The sequence below is a fragment of the Dendrobates tinctorius genome, unplaced genomic scaffold (assembly GCF_039654945.1).
Source record: "Dendrobates tinctorius isolate UK_male_01 unplaced genomic scaffold, ASM3965494v1 ptg000005l, whole genome shotgun sequence".
In the NCBI taxonomy this organism is placed as follows: Eukaryota; Metazoa; Chordata; class Amphibia; order Anura; family Dendrobatidae; genus Dendrobates; species Dendrobates tinctorius.
In genome coordinates, this window is record NW_027361673.1 from 23,967,264 (window position 1) to 23,991,581 (window position 24,318).

A 24,318-nucleotide genomic window follows, 5' to 3' on the forward strand; every position below is an offset into this window, starting at 1 on the left:
AGGTCAATTTGCACCCCACCCCCTAAAAAAAAAAAATCATAGCAGTTATCGGTCAACTGTCTGTGTAAAACGGCCAGCACCTGTCTTGTACAGAGGGGGATACATTAAAGTTATCCCTACTTCTGCCATACATATAAAGCAGATTTTATAAAGCAGATTTCAGAAAGAGCTTAAAATGTAAGAGGTTGACCAGGAACATCAGAATACATTGCTGCCAATAAGCAGAGCGTCTCTATGCGTAATGGCCAGCTTTATCTACTCTGTTTCTGGCCATTGGTTTGTGAGAGGTTTGATGTACCTACTTAATTTATCTTCTACCCCAACCTTAGACATTTCAAATGTAAAATATATATTAATATAGGTGGTGCTTTTTTGTTTTGCTTTTATAGAAGACACTTTAGCAGTATGCACAGTTCTTTGGTTCCATCACCAAATCCCAAGTGAGGAGTGGTGGAGAGGAGAGCACAAACAGCTTTTTTCCTGTTAACTGGGTTGTTAACTCTCTGATAGGTTTATCACAGATAACAGCTGTGAAATCCCATCATAGCTTCCTCCATGTTCCATCGGAAAATTGTATGGAAATTTCAGCACGGCTTGTAATGAGATCTTATTCTAAATCGTATTGCAATCGGAAGTGAGGCCACCAATTCACAGGCTCCATAAGAGTTAAACCACTTCACGACCTTCACGACCTTAAGGTTTTCTGTATGAGTTTTTTGCTTCTCAGAGCCATAACTCTTATTTTTTTAGTCAATATGGCTATATGAGTGCTTGTTTTTTGAGAGACGAGTTGTACTTTTGAACAACATCATTGGGTTTCCCATATAGTGTACTAGAAACGGAAAAAAAATTGCAAGTGTGGTGAAACTTCAAAAAACATGCAATTCTACAATTTTATTTTTTACCATGTTCACTAAATGCTAAAAGCAACCTGCCATTACCATTCTCCAGGTCATTGTGAGTTCATAGATACCAAACATTTAAAAGTTCTTTTTATTTTAAGTGGAGAAAGTTTTTTTAAGCTTATTAAAGAAGTTGTCCACTACTTGGACAACTTCTTCTCATAGCCCTTGCTTGGACCCCATAAAATAATAAAGCTTATTCTCAACTCCTGTGTCGGCGCTGTTCCCACGGTGTTGGCACTCCGTCTCCCGGGGCTTGCATGCTGTTGTTCTGACAGGCAACGCCAGAGCCCAAGCAGCGCTGTCATCACTTTCCTTGCCTCCTGTCGAATTGAGCAGGAAGAGGAAGTCTGAGTTCAGCTGCAGCCTGGACTTCATGTTCGATTTGTCCAAAGGCATGGACAGTTACGCCAGCGCTGATTGGGCGCTGAGGTCACGTGTCACAATAATCACACAAGAGCTCAGGGAGAGCGAGTGCTAACACCGCGGGAACAACGCCTGAGCCGGAGGTGAGCATAGGCTTTATTATTTTATTGGCGGAAAACATTTTGATCAAGGAGTTCTCCTAGTAGTGGACAAGCTCTTTAAAATATAAAGTAAAATGGCACCATTTTTCAAGATCAGTAGCACCTCCATTTTTTCAGGAGCAAGGAATGAGTGAGCGCTTATTTTTTGGGCGCTGAGCAGCCGTTTTTATTGATACCATTTTGGAGTAAATACAATGTTTTGATCGCCTGTTATTGCATTTTATTGCAATGTTGTGTTAACCAAAAAAAGTAATTCTGACCTTTTTTTATTCTTACATCATTTAACAATTGTGTTATTTTAGTTTATATTTTGATAGATTGGGCGTTTCTGAAAGCAGTGATACAAAATGTGTATTTTTTGGTGAACTTTTATATTTTCTAAATTTTATATTTTTTTAAAACATTCTTTTTTTTTACTTGCTTCAATAGTCTTCTTAGAAGACATAAAGCTGTGATCATCCGATCGCTTGTGCTACACATAGCAGGACTTCAGCAAATTATCATCTTCTTTTAACATTGGCAAAGGGGAGTCATTCATAGTGCAGCTGCAAAGACAGGCACAGGGGTCTTCTGCAAAAACCCGGCTGTCGTGACAACTGTCACGTGGACCCGTCCTGTGTGACACGGCTCGCAGGCCGGTAACTAAAACAACAAGATGCGGCACGTGATACTGTCTTCTGTGACACGGCTCGCAGGCCGGTAACTAGAACAACAAGACAAGGGGAAGGGAAAACAGTTACAACGGTGGGCCCTGCGATAGGGAAAGGAGATGTGGAGACCTCCTGCACTCCCCTGAGTCAGTGTCCCTAACGCTCCTAACATTCCCTAGGCCGGTTCCGCACCGGGCGCCGCTCAGGATACCTGTCACCCTACACCTATCCCTTGCTAGGGAGCTGAGTGGCGCAGGCACTGGCCCCACCGCTGTAGTAATACACACTAAGGAAAAACACAAATAGGGAAACACCACTTAGCTTTACTCTGTTGCACTTGCTCCTGGCAACAGAGTCCACCACCAGAATGCAGCTCTCCTCCTGAAACGCTGCCACCAAGCTCTGTCAGAGCTACAAGGAAATCCCCTATGACTACTTCCACACCAGGGCTAAGACAGTGCTGCAAGGAACGTTCTCCAGCTCCTTCCTCCACCAAGGATGGTTGAAATGAATACTATCACCAACGCTGATTGCAACACCTGTGACTCTTTTATAGCAGAGCCAGCAATCACACCTGCATTATAAACATGTGCACTTAACTAAAGAAACAGAGTGCAATGACGCTCACCACCACCGGGTGCAAACTTAGAACAAACGACACCACAGTGCAATAATCCTAATGGCCACCGGGGGCAAAAACCACACTTAAGCACAGCTTAAGAAAAAAAAGGTTACCTGTGCTTTATATCAGTCCTGATCCAGCATGGATCATGACAACAACCCATCGGCACCTCACGATCATGTGACAGGGGCACGGATGTACAAGGTTTGTGAAGTGCTTCCAGTTCGTGCGAGTTAAATGCTGCTGTCAGAAATTGGCAGCGGAATTTAACACGTTGATCGCAATTCCACCCTCAGGGGTTAGGGAATCAAATCAGCTGTCATGTGCCTGAAAAGATGCAGGCCCGCATCAAAGGGAGGGAGGCGACCTATGACGTACTTATAAGTCATAGGCCATAAAGGGGTTAAAGGATTATATATTGATTAGATTACCCCTTCAATATCAGGAAAAATATTTAAAATTGAGAGTCCTCAGTGGTTGATACCTTTTAATGGCTAACTGAAAAAATGGTAGCAAATTGCAAGCTTTCGAGACTACTAAGGTCTCTTCATCAGGCAAAGACTAATACAACATCTGAAGAATCACATATTTATGCACAAAACAGCACAGACACATTCATTCCTGCACTGAGTGTGTCAAAGGTTGTCATAAATTTATACTTTCAGACCTTCCTGTCTCTCTGAGACTTGAAGTTACCTTTAAATACAAGTAATTTAAAGTCCATCATGCTATGACCGGGGATCCAAAAATATTTTGCCACAGGTAGATCCATTCTTTTTTCTCTTATTGTGTGGCGATGAGAATTCATCTTTGTTCTTAGTTTTTGCCCATTCTCCTCCACATACAGACCCCCAGGTGGACATTTAGTACAAATAATTAGGTACACCACATTAGATGTGATGCAGCTGAAAGTACCTGGGATCTTGTAGTCCTGATGTGAGTTGGGGTTCTTTATCTTGTCCGTGGTCATTATAAATGGACAGGTTTTACATTTTTTTCTAGTTGCAAGGAAAGGTTTCTGCAGCTGTTGGAGAGGACAGGGAGCTTCTGACAATGGTGCTTCTTAAATTTGGGGGCTGCCTAAAACACAGCAGTGGGGGGTCTGGAAATATGGATTGTAATCAGGCATCTTTTTGTAGTAAACGCTGTAATGTCCGTGCAGCTCCTCTTAGCACATCCAGATTTGAATTGTAGGTGACCACTAGAGGCACCCGGTTATTTTCTTCTTTAGCTTTGTAATGTAGCTGGTGATTCCTTGATATTCTGGTGGCTCTTGTAATTTGGTTTTCAATTACAAGAGCCATCAGAATATTAAGGAATCACCTTGAAGCTAAAGATGAAATTAACCGGGTGCGAGAGTGGTCATCTACAATCCAAATCCGGAGGTGCTAAGAGGAGCTGCATGGAAATTAGTAGTAGTAGTCTCGAAAGCTTGCAATTTGTTACTATTCTTTCAGTTAGCCATTAAAAGGTATCAACCACTGAGGACACTCAATTCTAAATATTTTTTTATCTACTGGCTAACAAGATACAAAGATATATATCTTTCCTGTATCAATATCAGGAAGCACTGTGTTGTTGTCACACTATGACTGTCTTTGGTAAGGAAGGGGGCCTCAAGCTGTCCCTGGTACTGGGACTCTAACTATCCCTGTCTCAGGGGTACTCTTGAAGGTAGAGAGGCCCAAGTCCTCGACTTTACTATGCTCCTACTAAACCCTGATCTGTCCTCTCCCCCACCCCATGAGGCATGCATGGAACAGAAATGTAAGGTAAACAAAACACAAAGAACAGGAAGAACAGAAAACCTCTATTATACAAAAGCACTAATCAACAGTACGGATGAGGATAGGAATGTAATAACCGAATGGGAATAGGACAATGAGGAAAGCATAAACCCAAAAACAAATATAAGGAAGAAGTGGTACAGGCACTCACCGTCCCATCTATGTCCTTTATTTGGAAATCACATAAAAACAGCAAGGAACTGTGAAGAGGAGATGCAAAGGACGACGGCCATAGGAGAAGCGCACACCGGTGAGTGCCTGTACCACTTCTACCTCATATTTGTTTTTGGGTTTCCTCATATTTGCATTTGGAGTTTTACTGTTGGACTTTATGTGGAGTGGCATCTGAGGTCTCAAAGCCAGGATCTATTCACAGTCCAGGAGCAGTACACCTGTGCCTGGCCGTTCTGACCACTCCTAATCTTGATTTATAAACCCAAAAACAGCACACAACAATCTCCAGTAGCAACAACGATCTCCAATTCAGCACAGTGTCTCCAAGATGCTAGGAAGCAAAGCTTTCACTGGCAAGGAAGAGACAGTCTGGCAAGATTTTATAGGGAGAGGAAATGACCAGATCAGGAACAGCTGTGAGAGAGGATGTTGCAAGTTTCCAAGCAGCATAGAAAGGGTCAATAACCTTTCCAGCACCAAAGGAAACGGAATCCATTTAATATGAAGCACAAACACATAGGCTGAATCAAAGATCTGCAATTCATAACACGTAGTGATTTTCTAACCCCACATCTCCTAGGAGGACGTGACCCACTCATGACAGTTGCTCTGGATTCCTTGAGCTTCAACCTACAGTATGCTAATTGATTGTGCTGTTGTATATGTTGGATGATTGGTAGTAGATGGACTTTAAATCAAATGTATCATCATAATATAATTTATTTTAAATCAGATTTCTATGTTTAATATACGGTAGTTTTAAAACTATTTAATTTTTTTAATCTTTTATAGCAATATCTAAGTTAAAATAAATTCAGAAATTGCCATTTGAAAATTGAATTTTTTACACAGGCTGCTACATTCCATACTTCCTGTTTTGAACAGATAACTTCTATACAAATCAATAAGGTCAAAGTCAACCTATTGCTACTTATGTTAATGTGAAGCTCAGCGATTATGTGTTGTGAGAATGCTGCAGACACTGGGAAAGCTGGGCTACAACTCAACAATATTATGTTCTGAGACTGCTGCTGATGTTGGTAAAACTGGGTTAAAGATGGGGAGAGTGAAGGCAGTGCTAAATGGCCGCAGGGATCATGTAACATAATGTCACGTGATCCCCGGGAAAGCCAGTGCCAACAATGCTGTAACGACGTAGACGTCGGAGGCGAGTATAATTATTATTTACAAAGGTAAACATACAAATTTCGAAGGGGTTGTCCAAGTAGACATGTGTGTCCTGAGAGAATGTAGACTTGTCATACCAGCTGTTGATTAATGTTACTGCTTTTGAGGGTTCCTACCAGACCCCTTCCGCCGGGAGCTCCCCCAAGGCCAGTTTTAATGAAATTACTCCACTACAAAGACCGGGATGCCATCCTGAGGGCGGCCAGAAATAAAAATTCTATAATGGTAGATGGCCACAGAATATCATTTTTTCCTGATTACTCCGTTGAAATCCCAAAAGGAGAGCTCAATTTACGTATGTGAAAAGGCGCCTGAAGAACCTCCAAGTTTCATACTCTATGCTGTATCCGGCTAGGCTCAGAGTGGTAGCTTGGAATGAAACATTCTTTTTTGAAAATCCTAAAGATGCTTCACATTGGCTGGACATGAATCATCAACGGCTTAGGCAAGAACAGCGACCCTGTAATATATTTGTTACGGCATGTGTCATCTAGGATCATTAGTTCGGCCATTGTCACTATAACATAACCACTATGGCCCAGTGGACTGTCCACTTTGTTATCCATTATTCGGTCCCGGTGGATCTCTTTTAAATTTCATATTGCTTCATTTTCTGTTTTCAGAGCTGTAGGCTCGGCTCCATTCTGCGGCTTCAGGATGGAATGGTGCTCTTACATTGACTTTTTTGTCATGTTGCGGTTGCAGTTTGTAGGGTGGGAAGGGGTATGGTGGTGGCTGTTCTAAATGGGGGTTTTCGTTTTCATAATTTTTATGTGCTGCTGATCTTAGTGCTGCTCTCAGATGCTAGAACAGGTGGGATCCACCTGATAGTCATATTTGTTTATTCCATTTATCTGTCTCACTGTAATGACGGGTAAAGTCAACTTTCTTTCATGGAATGTTCGCGGTCTGAGGGATGCTACTAAAAGGGTGGCAGTTATGGATTATATTAGACCCCATTTTCCTGCAACAGTGTGCCTACAGGAGACTCATCTGGAACAAGATAAAATATCATTCTTGACTCGTGCATGGATGAGCTGTGGATATCACTCAACATATTCGGGTTATTCTAGCGGAGTCAGTATTTTGGTCCATAGGTCTATCCCTTTTATATTGATTGCAACTACGAGTATAATAGATCAAGACGGTAGATATGTATGTATTCACTGTAAAGTTTTTAATACGGAATTGTTATTGATAATTGTATATATTCCTCCCCCTTTCAATAATACTGTCATGAATATTATAGCTGGTATTATTGGAAGGACCCCTGGGGTTCCGGTGATATGCATGGGGTATTTTAATAACATCATTCACCCATATCTGGATAAGCACAATGCGGATGCAAGCCTACAACATCATCCTATTTCTAGATTTGGGGAGATGGTGGCTGAGCTCTCATTGTTAGATCTGTGGAGAATTAAATATCCTAAGTCCAAGCAGTTTTCGTGCTATTCTAAAACGCATAATACTCTATCTAGAATAGACTTGGCCCTGGGTTCGGAAGAAATATTGCACATGATGGACAAAATTGCATACTTACCCAGAGTACTATCTGATCACTCTCCCATACTAACTAGTCTTAACCTCCAACCAGGTTTGAGTCTATCTTGTAATTTGTGGTCATTCAACCCTTTTTGGTTACAGATTGTAGAGATAGAGCTGATCTCGCTTGCCCTCAAACATTATTTTCGTGAAAATGGCACTGGTGAGGTATCGCTTAATATGATATGGGATGCTATGAAAGCCTGTTTGAGGGGGACTTTAATTCAGGGGGTCAGCAGGTCCAAGACTAAATCTAATCAGTTTGGAGTATTTCTTAGGGAACGCATCCAGGCGACAGAGCATAAATACATATCTACAGGGGAATCACAAGATTTGTTGGAGTGGAAGGAGGTACAAAAGGCGTATGACTCTCACATTAAAGAAAGAGCTAATACCAAAAGATTATTTTCACAGCACAGATTTTTTGAAGAAGAGGAGAAGGCAGGCCACCTCTTAGCAGTAATTTCTAGGGCACAGAGGGGGAATTTATTTATTGGAGCACTCAGGGATCAAAATGGGGTATTGGTTAATTGTCCTGACAAAAACTTAACAATTTTCTCTGAATTTTATAAAGAGCTTAACAGCTCTAAGTTACAATTTAACAAAGAACAAATAATGTCTTACTTGGATGGTATTTCATTGCCCACACTTTCAGACACGGACAGGATTTACTTAAATAGCCCATTACAGTTGGAAGAATTACAAGATGCGGTTGCATCTATGCCCAATAATAAATCACCGGGTTCAGATGGCATACCTGCGGAAATTTATAAAAAGTTTGGAGATGTTTTACTTCCCCAGCTCCTTAAGACCTTTCAGGGAGGGGCTGGGACTGGCTCTCTACCCTCATCAATGCAGGAGGCTCTAGTTGTAGTTATCCTTAAACCAGACAAAGATCCTTTATTGCCTGATTCCTACAGACCTATCTCTCTGTTGCCTACAACTGTTAAAATTATTGCCAAAGTATTAGCCACCAGACTGAACAGAGTGATATCTTCCCTAATGCATACAGATCAATCTGGATTTATGCCCTCCAGATCAACAGCGGTAAATATTCAACGGTTATATCTTAATTTACAATTACCGTCCGACAACTCGGGAGACAGGGTTGTCTGCTCTCTTGATACAGCCAAGGCCTTTGATTCTGTTGAGTGGGAATTTCTCTGGGCTGTACTATGTACATAAATTTGGGCTGGGGGATTTATTTATCTCGGGTAAAGCTCCTATATTGCTCTCCTAAAGCAAGAATTAAAGTTTATGGCCGTCTCACTACTCCATTTCATTTGGGCAGGGGTACCCGACAGGGGTGTCCCTTGTCTTCATTGTTATTCGCTATGGCCATTGAACCCATGGCAGCAATGATTAGATCTAATCCAAAAATAACGGAGTTTCAATGAGGAGGACTAGAGGAAAAGGTTGCCTTAAGGGCCCATTACACACAGCAATCTCTCTGGCGAGATCGCTGATTTTGTGACACATCAGCGATCTCTCCAGCGAGATCACTGTTTGTGACATCCAGCAGCGATCGGCCCCCCTGCGGGGTATTGCTGATCGTGCTGAATCGTCATAGCCCGATAGCAGATAGCAGAGCTACGCCGGTCTGTCTGCGCGCTCTGCCTCCACCTCCCGCCCTGCCTGCAGTGCACGCTGGTATCTAGGGTAAACATCTGGTTTCTAAGGGCCCCGCAGCCCTTAGAAACCCGATGTTTACGTTGGTAACCAGCATGATCGCTGGTCCTGATCGCTGGAGGGGCTGTCTATGTGACAGCTCACCAGCGATCAGCTAACAATGTCCCAGCGATCCCATCCACGTCGGATCATTGGTGGGATCGCTGGGACATCGTTATGTGTAACGGTACCCTTATATGCCGATGACACATTGCTTTTTCTGGCTAATGCATCTCATGCGCTGCCAGAGGCCATGAGGGTGATTCAGGAATTTGGGCAATATTCAGGTTGAGGATCAACTGGGGCAAATCAGCACTTCTACCAGTGGATAATACGGCTAATACATCCAATTATAATTTTTCAGGCCTACGGGTGGTCTCACAACTTAAATATTTGGGGGTACAAATTACACCGCGGGTCAGTGATTATGAGAGCCTTAATCTCCTCCCCATTCTTTCTAAGTTTAAGCTTAAGAAAGATATCTGGCTATGTTTGCCTTTATCGGTGGTGGGACGAACTAACCTAGTCAAAATGATCTGGATGCCCCAATTACTATATATGCTACACAATTCACCACAATGGATCCCGCAGTGATTTTTCCATAAGATAAATTCACTATTTAGAGAGCTAATATGGGGTAAAGGACCTCCACGGATCAGATTGGAACTTTTGCAAAGAGAAAAAAGTAATGGGGTTTGGCTGTCCCTAACCCATGGGTTTACTACACAGCAGCACAGTTACAACACATACGCGGTTGGGATGATCCTGGGGGAGGGTGAGCTCAACGTCAATTTTTGCAACAATACATTGACTCAGATAGTCTGTACGAGGTATTGGACTTGGGGGGTTTTGGTACAAAAACACATGAATTCCCTACTCTGCTGTTAATACACAAACTATGGGAAAAAGTTAAAAAAATGCAGGATATCCATGGGGTGTCTCAGTATACTTCTATATGGAATACCACTTCCCTTTCTAATCTCAGCCACTTGGAGGGTTTTGAGAGCTGGGCCCGAAGAGGGAAACGTAGATTTAAACATATATTGGAGGGAGATAGAATTAGAGATTTTACTTATTTGCGTGTGGAATTTGGGATCCAGAATTCAGAATTTTACAAGTATTTACAACTTAGACACACGTACCAAGCAGAAAGTCTCATTGCAGGAAAACCCATGCAACAGAATAAGATTATACAGCGTATTCAAAAATCCACAGGAACAGCTGGGATGATTTCTCATTTATATTGGGACATACTGCATTTGGTGCTTCTGAATCATCCAGTACGTGCAAAGGTGAGGTGGGAGTGAGATATTGGTCCTATTGAGGACAATTTATGGTCAGAAATATTAGAAAGAGTTCCCGGACCCTCGCTGGGAGAAGCCCACGGTTTGTCACATTTATATGTAATTCATCAAGTTTATCGCACTCCCAAGTTTTTGTTCAATATTGGAGTTAGGCTCGATCCTCTTTGTCCAAGGTGTCGAACAAACACAGCCACCCTACTACACATGTTATGGTTGTGTCCAAATCTTGAAGCGTTCTGGACTGGAGTAATAGGGGTAATTAATAGAGTATATTCGGTTGAGCTGAGCAGAACTCCCTACATATGTATCCTAGGATATATAGAAGACTTGCCAACTGAAGAGGTCGGGAAGTTAGCTGTATCTAGAATGCTTTTTATGGCCAGAAAATTTATAGCCCAGTATTGGATCTCCCACCAAACCCCCTCAATTGCAGAATATGTAATACAAATTAACTGGTTAGTTAATTTGGAAAGAGGTATATATCGCCATAGAGATTCTATTTCCAAATTTGAAAAAATATTGGCATGTTGGATTGATCATTCTGGTCTTGCGTCGAGAGAGCTGACCAGGTTCAGGTTGGGTCTATCCTGATACGACGATATAAAGGTGGAACAAGATTTGACTCTGACAGAGATTATTACATTATAATTTGATTTGGCTTACAATAAGGAGACTCCAGATATGTAGCTCTTTAACTGAGACTTATATTAACCTGTTCTCATCTTCCTTTGTACTATTGTAACAATTTTGGGAGCGGCACTATATGTAATCAGCTATTCCATTTTACCATTAAAATATTGTTTTCATTGGGGTTGTAAACTGGGGGGAAGGGGGGAGCGGGGTTAGAGGTGTATGTACCTCTATTGCAGGTTGTTGTTTTCTTCTTTGTTTTTCCTTTTTGTATTAAAAATTTCAATAAAAATTACTTTAATTAAAAATAAATGTTACTGCTTTTGGGTTTTCTGCAATAAATGTCAGGTCTATGTCCAAGGAAGACTTCATGTGAGTAAGTCATCTATATAAGCCAGGGGAAGGTTTCTCTTACACCCTGTATTTGTCTTGCATACATTGATCAGGTCTTTGAAAGCCTGAAGTTGGGTGTTGGTCGTTATATAATTATTTCACTCGTGGTTTGTACTAAAATTTGGAGTTGAAACACTTTCAGGAACTAAGACCACTCTACGAGCATTTGCCAGATCAGTTAGATAAGTCTACCAAAGCTGACAATGGCCCCATACATATTAAACAAAAATTGGGAAATTGGCTAATATCGGTGATTTTGGCAGAAAGTCTTTTGTTTATAGAGGCATCCCAACTCTTCCCTGGCATATAATGCTCAAGAAAAGAAGAATCCAGCCACTGAATTTAGACAAGCAATCCTTTTGTTTGGTGGTGAGATGAGGTGAGCCAAGAATGAGTTGGAAGATATTTTGTTTCACAGTTATTTAATGTCTATCAGTGTCAATATACAGATTTTTGAACATGTTTCAAAGTCTCCTAGCTGGCAGTATAGATGGTTCAATAGGCATGAACCACAATGTCTTTAAACATTTACATACATCATTCAAAAGAGGGCTTGATACTGAAAGTATGTACGGTACTTATAAAATAAGGCCTACATTTACAGTACTTAATTGTCAAGCTCTTTAGAAACGGGACATAAAGACATGTTGGTTGTACATTTTTCTGTGTTGAGAAGTCATCTTTGCAGTGTTTGGAAAGTGATCAGGAGCAATTAGACTAATGCAGTTCATCTTGACTCGGCAAAACTTTGCAGCACAGTGAACAAGGTTCTCAGTCGTGACAATAAATGTACTATTTTTCTGACAAGGCATGCATAATAGTTTAAGCCCAAGGGAAGAAATACATTTAATACTTTGTTCCTTAAATCAACTTGACATTAAAGAAAAATGGTATTCTCTGGCTCAAAGTTTTAATATATTTAAGAAACCAAACAAGATTTCACCCCAGTAAATCAAGTTAGTAATTTAAAGTCCACAGGAAAAATATTCCATACTTACTACCAATATTATGGAAGGGAGAGTAATGCTTTAATATATAGGCATTTGACATCTACACTTCAAGGCTCCGCTTACATTTCCATTATACAGTGGGGGAAATAAGTATTTGATTTCTTGCTGATTTTGTAAGTTTGCCCACTGATAAAGACATGAACAGTCTATAATTTTAAGGGTAGGTTAATTTTAACACTGAAATCCTAGGTGCATTGCTCCCTGGGAATACGAATATGCAAATAAAGTCCGTGGAGCCTCATTTAAGTCCCGTGTTTGAGACTCTTAAATGAGGCTCCACGGACTTTATTTGCATATTCGTATTTCCCAGGGAGCAATGCACCTAGGATTTCACTGTGATTGAGCGCCTTTGCCTGCTGCCGCAGTGTTTTCTCTGACTGGTCTCCCTGAGGTCAGTGATTGTTTCGTGATGTTGGTCTACTAGGCATTGCTCCCACCTAGCCAGAATCCTACTCCACACTGATGAGGGGCAACACCCCAAAACAGCTGTCTGTGGATGGATACCTGGCCTTGGTATTTCCCTTGTCATATCTGTAAACTCGTAAAGAGCTGGATATTAACTTAAAGGGCCATTTAATATGGTGGTAATGGTGGTTTCCGAAAGGAGCCACTCCTTGCCTGGGTCCTTCCCTGGAGGAAGATCTGGCTAGTCCCATGTTTGAGACTCTTAAATGAGGCTCCATGGATATAAATTTAAGATAAACAAGACACAAAGACAAAACAGAGATAACAGAAAACCATGATCAAACAAAAGCACTCACCAACAATAGGGAGAAGGATAGGGACAGGGAGGAATAAAGGAATAGGGACCATGAGATAAACTGTCACGTACAACAGCAAAGAATAGATCACTACTGCAACTCCACTCCAACTACTCAGCTTTAGCACTAGCACAGGAAGGTAAATATTTTATCGTCAAGAACTAAACGGCCAGAGCCAGTATGTATAAAGGGAGTAAATGAAGCATTTGCAGCTGAGAATAACCATGTTGTACGGTATCAGCCAGCATTGAAAGAGTCCTTAACCCTCTCAGCACTGAAGGAAAGGAAATCCATTTAAAATAGGACATAAATCACACCATCTCAAAAGAGGACTGAGATTAATTATCCAACATGACATTCTAATTCCAGATTTTCCATTGGGATGTGACATACTCATGGCATTATGAATAAGAGTTTCAATATGTTGAGGGGTGCAGTTTTTAACATAGGGTCTTGTTTGGGGATTTTCTGACCTACAGGCCCTACAAAGTAATTTCAAAAGTCAACTGGTCCCTAGAAAATCAGGTTTTTCAAATTTAATTGAAAAAAAGAAAAGAAAAATTGCTGCTAAACTTTAGCCTTTTAACACATTTTAAAAGTGATACTGACGTAAAGTAGACATATGGTAAATGTTATTTAGTAACAATTTTGTGTAGTATCACTGTTTTAAGTAAATAAAAGTTAAAAGTTTAAAAATTGCAAATTACTCTAAATTGCAAACAAAACAAATCTCACAAACACACGACCCCTGAATAAGCATGGTGAAACACGCGTTGGGACTCTGGATAGTACTGTAGTACTTGGTAAGCTTACTCTCTCTCTAGGTGTATATGGAACCCTTTTTACACTTGTGCCCATAGTATAACCTTGTAAAATATATAGACTATCTTGTTTTATATCATGTTACTTTGGACTTTGTGATTAGTTACTTTACAAGTTCACTATTGTTTTTTCTGTGACTTCTCTTCTTTCTGACAGTGCATTTAATGAACACTTTGCACCTGTGCAATGGGAATTTCTACGTTTGGACGTAAATGATCAATTTCATTACTGTCCACTTTAGCATGTATGGGGGATAGTATGATATTCACCGCTATGATAACACACACCTGGGGGGGAATATTACTAACACTCTGAATTATTCTACACTTCATGAGTTTGTAACACTAAAAACCCTGTCCATGTGTTGTTATACCAATATATATCTGGTGGAAAGTATCATATTCTATGAATTGTTCAATAAATTGAGATATTATAATATCATTAGCCCTGTTCATATATTGTTTGGTTTAATTGTTTTCTTTAATTTGCTACCAATCGACATCAAGATTTTGTAATTCTCTCAAGTATGGGCTTTTTACTCAGTGTTTATCCTTGAGGCAATCTTCCTTTTTATGCATGTTTGTTATTTCTAGTTTTACAAACATCTAAATAAAAAGTGATTTAATTAATAGTTGCATTGTAATTTGCACCAGTCTTTTATCCCTATGACCATGGTCTATGGGATTTGCTTTGTTTGCTATTGAATGAGTGCACCCCATACTAATGACATAGGTTGATTTAAGAAATGTTGGTGGTATAAATTGTTCTAAATGTTCACTAAATTTATGTTATTTTCATAAGTAAAGTCAAATTTTATTGATCTTAACCATTAATAAAAAAATACAACTTTTCCAAAGAAAATAAATCTCAGAGTCACTGGGATATGTACTGTAGAAGCATAAAATGACACGTCACACGTCAGCTTTAAAAACTTTGGTCTTGTCAGGAAGGTGAAAACAGGCTTTGAAGGGGATAAAACACAAGGGGTAAAGATACAATTATTACCCTCAATAGTGCTTTAATAAGACCTTTGATGTTTTATTATATCAATATATAAATTAAAGGGAATCGGTCAGCCAATAGTATAAACTCACATTGACCGCCGACGTCATTAATGCCCCCAATCAGCGACTATCTGCTGAAGACATTAATGAGATGCTAAGGAAAGTCCCAAGGACGCTAATATTGTTCATAAAATACTGTATCAGTTTGATTCATTGGGGTACCTATATACAGAGGGCACGGAAAGTTTTCAGACCCCTTTAAATTTTTCACTCTTTCATTGCAGCCATTTGGTAAATTCAATAAAGTTCATTTCTTTTCTCATTAATGTACACTCTGCACTCCATATTGACTGGAAAAAAATCAGAAATGTAAAAATGTCTACATTTCTGTTTTTTTTCTCAGTCGAGATGGGGTGCAGAGTGTACATTAATGAGAAAAAAAACATGAACTTTTTTGAATTTACCAAATGGCTGCAATGAAACAGAGTGAAAAATTTAAAGGGGTCTGAAAACTTTCCATACCCACTGTATCAGTAGGCAGCGCTGAAAGAATAAACTGAGCTACTGATATATAAAAGGGCAGTGGCCAATGTGTTAAGCCATCTATATGGGCATGTAGGTCATAAGAAGGTGAATAAAATCATACCTTGATAACTAAAATAGGATGTTTTAATCCAGAGAAATCCTTGTTATTCTTAATATGTAGAAGAGCTGTTAAGATCTATTGGCCAGACAAAGATCTCCCAAAAACTGGCCTCCAGAGTTTATTTTAAATGAAAGGTCAGATCAGTGTAAGACAAGTAGATCAGGAGAGCGGACTGTCAGTCATTGCTTGGTTCACACTGGTAACTCCCCTTTTCATTTAAAATAATCTTTGAAGGAAGATTCTTATGGAGATTTCTGTCCAGCCCACAGATCTTAACAGCTCATTTACAAAGAAAAACGAGGATTTCCCTGGACTAAGATCGTATCACAGATATCAAGGTATCATTTAATTCAGCTTCCTATGACCTACATGCCCAAATAGACCTCTTATGAGGGATGATCCCACTGACCTAATCAGAGCACAGAAGCAATGTGCTACAATGAGATGCTTCTGACCTCCAATACTCAACATGGAAACAGAAAAAAACACAATGTTTTGGCTGTGACAACCTTTCACAACTAAAATCTTTAAGCATTTATAAAAGGAGGAAAGTAACTACAGGGACCTTATAGCCTTTAGATCCAGATTATTTGATAAGCGATTAGCCACATTGACCAAAAAGCGTAACACATGTGACTGCTGCAGCCGATCACTGGGCTCTGTGGCTTGGGCCATCCACATCAACACTGGGCCCAGACATTGGCTGCAGTGGTCATGTGTGCTGTAGCCTTTATGGCGCTGTTGCAGCCTGTCAACAAGATCAGGGGCAGCAGTGGAGAAGCGTCGCTGGACCTGCGGAGGATAAGTCCCTCTCATTTTACTATTCATAGTGCAAGTCAATGGGCATAAATTGTTTTTCTTTAAATAGAAAACAGCTTTAAAGTGTCATTTTAAGTGCTTGGCACTGCTAAAAACTATGCTTTTCTATTATGTCAAGATGCTGGAAGGGGTTAATTTATTTGTACTGCATAAGCAGCTCCAAAATCTGGATTATGCATAAAGCTCTTGGTGCAGTTGTATCCCCATGACAAATCTACAGTCTTTAGTACTTTTAATATACAGTAAAAGGTTATCTGTCGGTCAGCCTGAACTGCAACACACACAAAACAACAGAAATAGTCCCTACTTGGTTTTAGCACAATCCACCCACATGTTTGACAGTACATAAGAGGAGAAGGGGGGTTATGTACCAGGGTACTGTATGAATCATTTACATAAATGTAATAATAGGTGAATGATAAATAACAGATTAAGGAATATTACAAATAGTCAGTATAAGATTAAATTATTCATTTTCTGCCAAAAAGTTCATTTTCTGTGAAATCCAAAACATGCAGGATAGTGGCGATAATAGATTACAGCATTGGATGATGGAAGAGGAGAATTCTGCAGCTAAGTGACATTACACGGTTTGTGTTTTTCTGTGACGCTGCGTATATTCTCCTTTACCTTCTCCTCCTCGCTCCTCACTTGATATAGCCGTTTACGACATAGCTGAAGTGACCTAAAATGGTCACCAGTAGAAAAAAAAGCCGACTTTCCTAATATTCTTAAAGTGCCCTCTTGTGAGCTTACTTGTGAAAAGAAAGCAGTACTTAGGAAAAGTCCACTTACCCGGCTCCAAAACATTTAGCCGGCGAATGTAAGACTGCTCAGTAAACTGGGATTCAGGTGCTCGGCTTTATTGAAGTTTCTTTCAGCATAAAACAAACATTATTCTAAGGGCCGTATCTTGGTTTGAGGAGTCCTCCCAGCACTGGGAATATACTGGTAATGCCTTTGTGGACTTATAGTGCTTTAGTATATAAAAAGCAAACACAAGCCCTCGAGAACTCTGTTTTTTCCGGAAAACGGCAATTTGTTAGCTCATATCGCGGCCTCTCCAGCAGCAGCTGTTGCAGAGAACTGCCCATGACATGTGGAACACATTTAAGAGAGGGTGCCGCTCTTTGTGTATGAACCCTCCTTTCCATACCAGACAGGACAGGTTACTTCTGTAATTACTTACTACTCTAATATTGTGGAGGTGACCAAACTAAGTTTGCATTGCAGAATGCTGTAGATAAGCCCCTGATGGCGGTGGCCGCAGCTTATACTCGAAAAAATAGATGACAGATTCCCTTTAAAGTCTAGTTGGTTTATTTCATTCCTCATAAACCACATCACAAGAAAACTTACATACAGCCCTTGTTCGGCATAAAGTAAACCATAAAGTAAAGAGCTCATACAATAGTGCCCACTAGGGTTACAGTCAAGCTTCTCTGGCCTTTAGCAAAGGCACACAACCCTTGAGCTTTGCACACCTCCACACACAGAACATGTGTGAGACAAACCTGACCCAATTTACAATGTGAACCACAAACATGGGTGGAGATATGGTGAGCAGCTGTCCTGCCCAACTCTTCAGGTGCTCACATTAGACCCGGCCCTGTCATGGCCGATTAACCCCTGTTAGTACTAAGTGTACTAGAGCATTACTCCAGGTTTACATCACAGAGGACATCCACTATGTGTCCTGCAACCCACTTACAATATTATATATATAAAATCAATTAGCAAGTAAAATTAACTTAATGCTCACATTGCAATTGGTCCCATCAGTGGCTCTGTTTAAGCCTAAAGACACAGAAAGTGAGATTTGGGCATATGTTTTGAAATAGCCAATGACATTAATGATGCAGAGGGAGTCATTGTGTGCAGTGAGACGGGCACCATTTTTTTTAATAGGCAGATACGGCTGATAATGATATCTGAACACACTGTGATTATGTCTACATCATAACAAATAATAGACCCATCAGCAAAAAGGTCCAAATGCCGTTTTCTAGGGCTTCAGACGCAAGACCTGGCAGAGCCACAAACACAGTATGAACATAGTCTTATACAACAACTTAAACGCTTCCACTAGCAGATTACTAAAGTCTAAATGTCAATTTCTTAAGGCAGTTAAAATAATAAGGCAGTTAAAGGCAATTTGTAACTGGGTTTTTGCTAACCCATCTGAACGATAGAGAACCGGATTGCAGGGAAGTGTTACATATTGGGATGCTTGCTGCAATTTTGATAATAATCAATGTTTTCTCTGCTATGATCTAGCAGTGGTTCTCTTAATGTGGAGAACTTTATAACTCCGCCCACATCACGGTTTGGCAGCTTTTCTGTAAACACTGTGCATAAACAGAAAGCTGCTAATCAGTGGAGGGGCGGAGCTATACAGAGCAGAAAGATTACCTGGCATGAGGCAACTAATCCTCTAGTGATAATCTCCTGCTGATAAAACAATGATTTTATTGAAACTACAACAAGCAGCCCAGTAAGTGACATCTCTGGAACCAGAGTCCGTGCCCCTACATAATGCTGCTCTCAGAATAAATAGCAAAACCTGCTGACAGATTCCATTAAACAAGTTGTGGTAAACATGCACATTTACAAGTCAACTTATTGCTTTTACAAAGTGAGCCAAAATATTTTACATCGACACAAAAAAAAGTAAAAACTAAGGTGCGTGCCCTACAGTTGATGCAATTTGTGTGATAAACAGCAGATCCAAGTGAAAGCGTGCGCACTTCTGAACGCTTCAATAAGTTATCTTCCTACAGATAAACATACTAACAATGAACAAAGAAGAACGGTGCACGATTGTTCAGGAGATACATCTAATTTATCATTATGAGGACTGACAGCAGTGGATGTTACAAAGGAAGAGAATAAAACCCTGTTCTACAGCAAACGCAATGGGAGACTCCGGCTTCTTCTAGTTAAGAAAAACCCATCACCATGCATTGGGCAGCAGGGTGACAGCACTGTAAGTACTTCAAGCTGCCTACAGGCAAGGAGCTCTGCTTCCGCAGCATGGCAAGCAATGTCAAGAGCAAAAAGATGGGGAGTCACAGGACGAGGCAAAGTGATCATAAAACAAACTCATTTCCTCATTTAAGCGCCGCCGCTTTCCTACACTCCCGTGTATAGTTTCACAGCAGCTGCTTAAAGATTATGTTCTGTATAAATTATTTAGCAAACACTAGAGGTAGGGGACTCTTATGACTCAAGACGCCGATGCATAGATGTCAGCCATAACAGGGAATGTATGCATTCAGGTGCATGGATTATAATCAATAATTAATCCAATTAGTACCGTTGCTGCGTCCCAGTGTCAATGTGACATATGTGTCCTTGAAACGGAGAAGTTCAAGCAAACTTCTGGAGACGTGTTTGATCCTGGAGACACGAGCAGATGGACTTAATGAGCAGATCACAGCAGTTTGCTGTCCTAATGTACACGGAGGGATTTTACTATGACGCAACACTTAAGAATGAGCTACTACCTGTGGCTGCGAGATCCCGAAATCCACCACCCCATCCCTCTATGTGGGCGTTTAACAGCTGTAGCATTAAGGCACCTCTCCACACTGCAGAATTAGCCGCATTTGCTTATTATGGCGGGAGCAGCAGTTTATCGGCGCTTGGTGTTTTTTTTTGGATTGCTGCTGCAAGCACCGAGTTTCATCTCCGTTAAGGCACATAAGGAAGTTTATAGACAGCTGTGCCCGATACATCCGTATGGATGACAGGCTCTTATAGGCAAAATATTAATGATGACTTATGCTCCGATACAACAGCAGTCACATTTGGGGTAAAAGTGGTGGTATGGGATCTCTGGGACAAAAAAATTGCAATAATAATAAATAAAAATATAACAAAATGGCCACAAATGGTTTTTAGGAAATGCCTATATGATAGATCGAGCAAATATTTTACAGGAGAAATTAAAATTATGCAACCCCCACTGTACATCAGGTTTATTAGTAAGATGTACAAACGTTCTGCTGTTTGCAATAAACTAATCAAAGAAGAGCAATTTAAAATCGCACAGTGCAAAACAAGTGGTTTCTCTTAATTCTTTACAAAATATCAGTTTTAATGACTACTCCAGTCTTAAAACTAGTCGACCTTTTCGTGGCATGTGTCTATAGCACTTATGGCCCCCATACACAGAGCAAAGGCGACTGAACCCACTAATAATGGCGAGACCTGTTTCATGTGTATGGAGGCGTCCAGAATCTCCCACGACATAAGAGGTTGGTGGAAAGAATTTTGCCTGTTGAAATTATTATTTTTTTCTTCCTGTAGAATAAAAGTCTTAGCCAAGCAATGATTTATTATGGAGTAGCCTTTAGTACAGTAGGCTTTGGCTGTCACAACCTCTTGTAAATGTGATATATAGCCAGACACCAGTTTCTGGCAGTGTTCCTGAGGTCCTTAGCCATTTTTTATGGGCAATAAGCTCCAATTTGCAGTTACTCTTGATGTCACGGGGCAGTAGTGGGAAGACAGGGGATGAGGAACCAGGGCCCCTGAACTGCCCCTCAGGCTAAAGGGGGTGCCCTGACTTTCCTTAGCTTGGGGGTACACTTGATGGTAGTGAGGCCCACATCTCCGACCTGTCCCTATGTCCTGTTTAGCCCTAAGCTAAACCCCTCCCCAGGAGGTGAGACAGGGAATAAAGTGAACTGCACTAAAAACACAAAAGGAAAGATAATACAGATACCTCAGGGTTAAATAAACTAAAAAAACAAAACTTAGCTTTCTCTGCTGCAATGCCCCAAGCAGCAGAGTAAGGCTCCAGATCAGTATTCAGCTGCAGCTCCACTGCACACAGCCAGCTCCTGATAAGCTGAAGCACCACTGCACCAGGTAGGTCCAGTCTTCACCACGGTTGGTAGCAAAGGGAAGAGTATCACCAACGGTGAGTGGCAGCACCAGGTGGCCTAATAAAGGGAGGTGGGAGTGGCACCCACCTGCAAAGATAATTAATCACAATGCAGTAACTCCAGCGGCCACCGGGGGGAAAAACCCACCAGCAGACTAACTAAAGCTGTAGTAACACCAGCGGCCACCGGGGGGGGGGAACTGACATTAATCCCCGATGGCCAAAAAGGAAAAAAAGTTTTAATTTGAGCAGCCCAAATGACAGATCCAAAAATGGATCGTTAGTCGTGACACTTGAGTTTGTGTTCTGCAAGCACCTTCTTCATGTCCTACCAAAGATTTTCTATGATATTTAAAGAGGTAGTCCAAGGGCAAAGTAATTGACCTCTCCCAGAAATGAAGCTTGACACTTGTTTCAGGGATTAGCTAGTCCCTGCATACTGTGCACAATGACAGTGCACTCTGTGTTTTGTGTTTTTGGCTCAGACAAGTGGTAACGAGCTAGCAATAGAATGATGTCAGAATACCTGGCGTCCAGAAGTCATTGACGTCAGCTGTGGGGGCGGCGCTAGCAGCCTCTGCCACCTGATAACATTTCGTTTGAGTATCTCAGCTTACAGTTAGATCATGTAGTTAGTGAAGGATAGGGAATATTTAATGCAAGTATATTAGAAAATAGTATAGATTATGGCACTAAATAAAGAGAGAGGGGGCTTTAGAAAGAAAATTACTTTGGAATTCAGACCCTCCAGAATCTTTCAGGACTTTTACTGAAAACAAAGCCTTATTAGATTTCAAAGCATGTATTGGGATCATTGTACTGTAGCAGGATCCATTGATGCCCAAGTTTCAGCTTCATCACAGAAGGCATAATGCTTTCTCCTAGGATTTCTTGATATTTGATTGAATCCATCTTTGCCTTCACACGCTGTAGGCTTTGTTAACAAAATAACAGCCCAAAAGCATCACTGAGCCACCATTATGCTTCACTGCAGGCAGAATGTTCTTTTCAGTGTATGCTTCCTTCATTCATTCATTCATTCATTCATTCTCTTGCGGACATACTGCTAATCCATAGGCCTGACAAGTTCCAGTTTTGTTTCTTGTGTCAACTTGTTTGACTTATTTATATGGTTAGAGTATATTAGAGCCATTTATTCTTATGCTTATAGGTAAGTGTTTGGTAAGCACTTTCCTGTGCACACTGAAATCACAGTACATGCTGACACCAATTTTTGATGCAGAATTTCTGCAGTCGAGAACTTTTGACTCTTGCCTCCTCAGGAACCTGGTGGAAGACGGTAGAGGAGAAGACCGACCGGGCAGTGGGTGCTGATAGGGCACCGGATCCGGAACTGCTAGTGCCAAACCTACTGTTGCAGGGGGGAAGGAAATTGGAGACGGAGCAAACCCTTAGCCTGTGTAGAAGGGGCGTGGTGAGCCAGAGAGTTATAAAAAGGGTTTGTGCAGGAAAGGAAGGGGGCTTAGTGCCAGAGAGAAGAGTCAGAGAGGACCGGCGCTGAGCTGCGGGGAAAGATCAAGGCCGGGGTCAGCGAGGACTCCCAGGTTTCAGCAGGCATGCGGAGGAATGCATGCCGAGTGGAGGATTGCGGTGAACACCACTTTTCTGTGATACAGCATAATGGACTAGGGGATCAGTGGGTAAGACCGGTGACCGCCCGCTGCCGCCAGAAGTGAGGACAACTTGTTAGGTGGGGAAGCCAGAAGAACTCAGCAACGGCCTCAGATGGCAGTCGACCAACCATCTGACTCAGTAGAAGAGACAGACAACAGAGTCACGCTAAGTGGAATATATAGACGGCCATTTTGAAATACTCTTTCCCCTGTTTACCTTTCATCCTTTATCTGTTTATTTCCTGTTGCTCCCTGCAAGGAGGTTACCCCTGTATTGATAAAATAAGTAATTATTAAGCTGTGCTCTGTGCTTCTGTGTAACTGTATCCAAATATCTGTGTTACAGTTGGTGTAGTTGGCAGGATGTCTGCCCTTGTTCACACATTGAGGTCAACTTTGACACAAGGCAAGGTTTTTAATATTAGACAGTGTAGGACTATCCCGAACAGAGTTACCGTGTCATGGTGGGATGGCTTTCATGGTACTTTTGATCAAAAACAGTATTGCTAAAAACTCTGTATTATTTAGATGCACTTTTGCTTTTATTTATTTAGTTACAGCAGTGTTTTTGCTCATTTTGTCTTTTACAGGTTTTATATTTTAAGGCCAATGTCAACATGCATTTATATGCTGCATGTGTATCAACTCAAACCAAGCTCAATTTTTGTGGGGGTTTTTTGTGTGTTATACTTTAAAGAAGACAATTCAAGATTTGAAAGGCTGAATAAAATATAGTTTGCTTGTTTGTTTTTTTTATTTCTACTCGAATCATTTAGGTAGCCATGTAAAAAAGTAACATGCAAAAAACTAATGTGCAAAAAGTGGTGAAAGGTCCTCTGCAACTGCCAAGGGAAATGTCTTGAGAAAATACAAAAGATAAGAAATGCTAATGCTTAAGATTTTTATGCCGCCAAAGGATTAGGATTTTTATAAAACCAAAGATCCGGATCCTTAGAAAGGGTCCATGAATTTAAATCCTACAACAATAATAGAAGTTGTGAACACAAGACAACATGCCGCCAGATGAGATTATACAACAGGAAATCAAATTCTATTTTCATTTTGAATCATTTTCACTGCAAACCTAGAAGATACTTGTTCTTCCAGATTATAATATTCAGATTTTACAGTTTAAGAGGATTTTTAGAATTTATAGGTCATTTACTCTGATAGATTATTGTAAATGACCGTTCCTAAAAATGCTTGCTTCATAGTAGTGCAGTCTAAATGGCTACCGATCACCAGATGAGCTAGGAAAATGCTCGTTCATGAAGTGAAATGATTTTTTGGTTTGCCAAAAAGGTCATTGTTCCCTGCAGCGTATCATTATGGATCAAAAGA

General features: G+C 40.7%; 1 protein-coding gene across 1 annotated transcript in view; it reads right to left on the reverse strand.

Moving 5' to 3' along the window:
- The window catches only part of OSBPL10 (oxysterol binding protein like 10), a 664,525-nt gene that overhangs the window by 45,745 nt on the left and 594,462 nt on the right, over window positions 1-24,318 (reverse strand). The window lies entirely within an intron of this gene.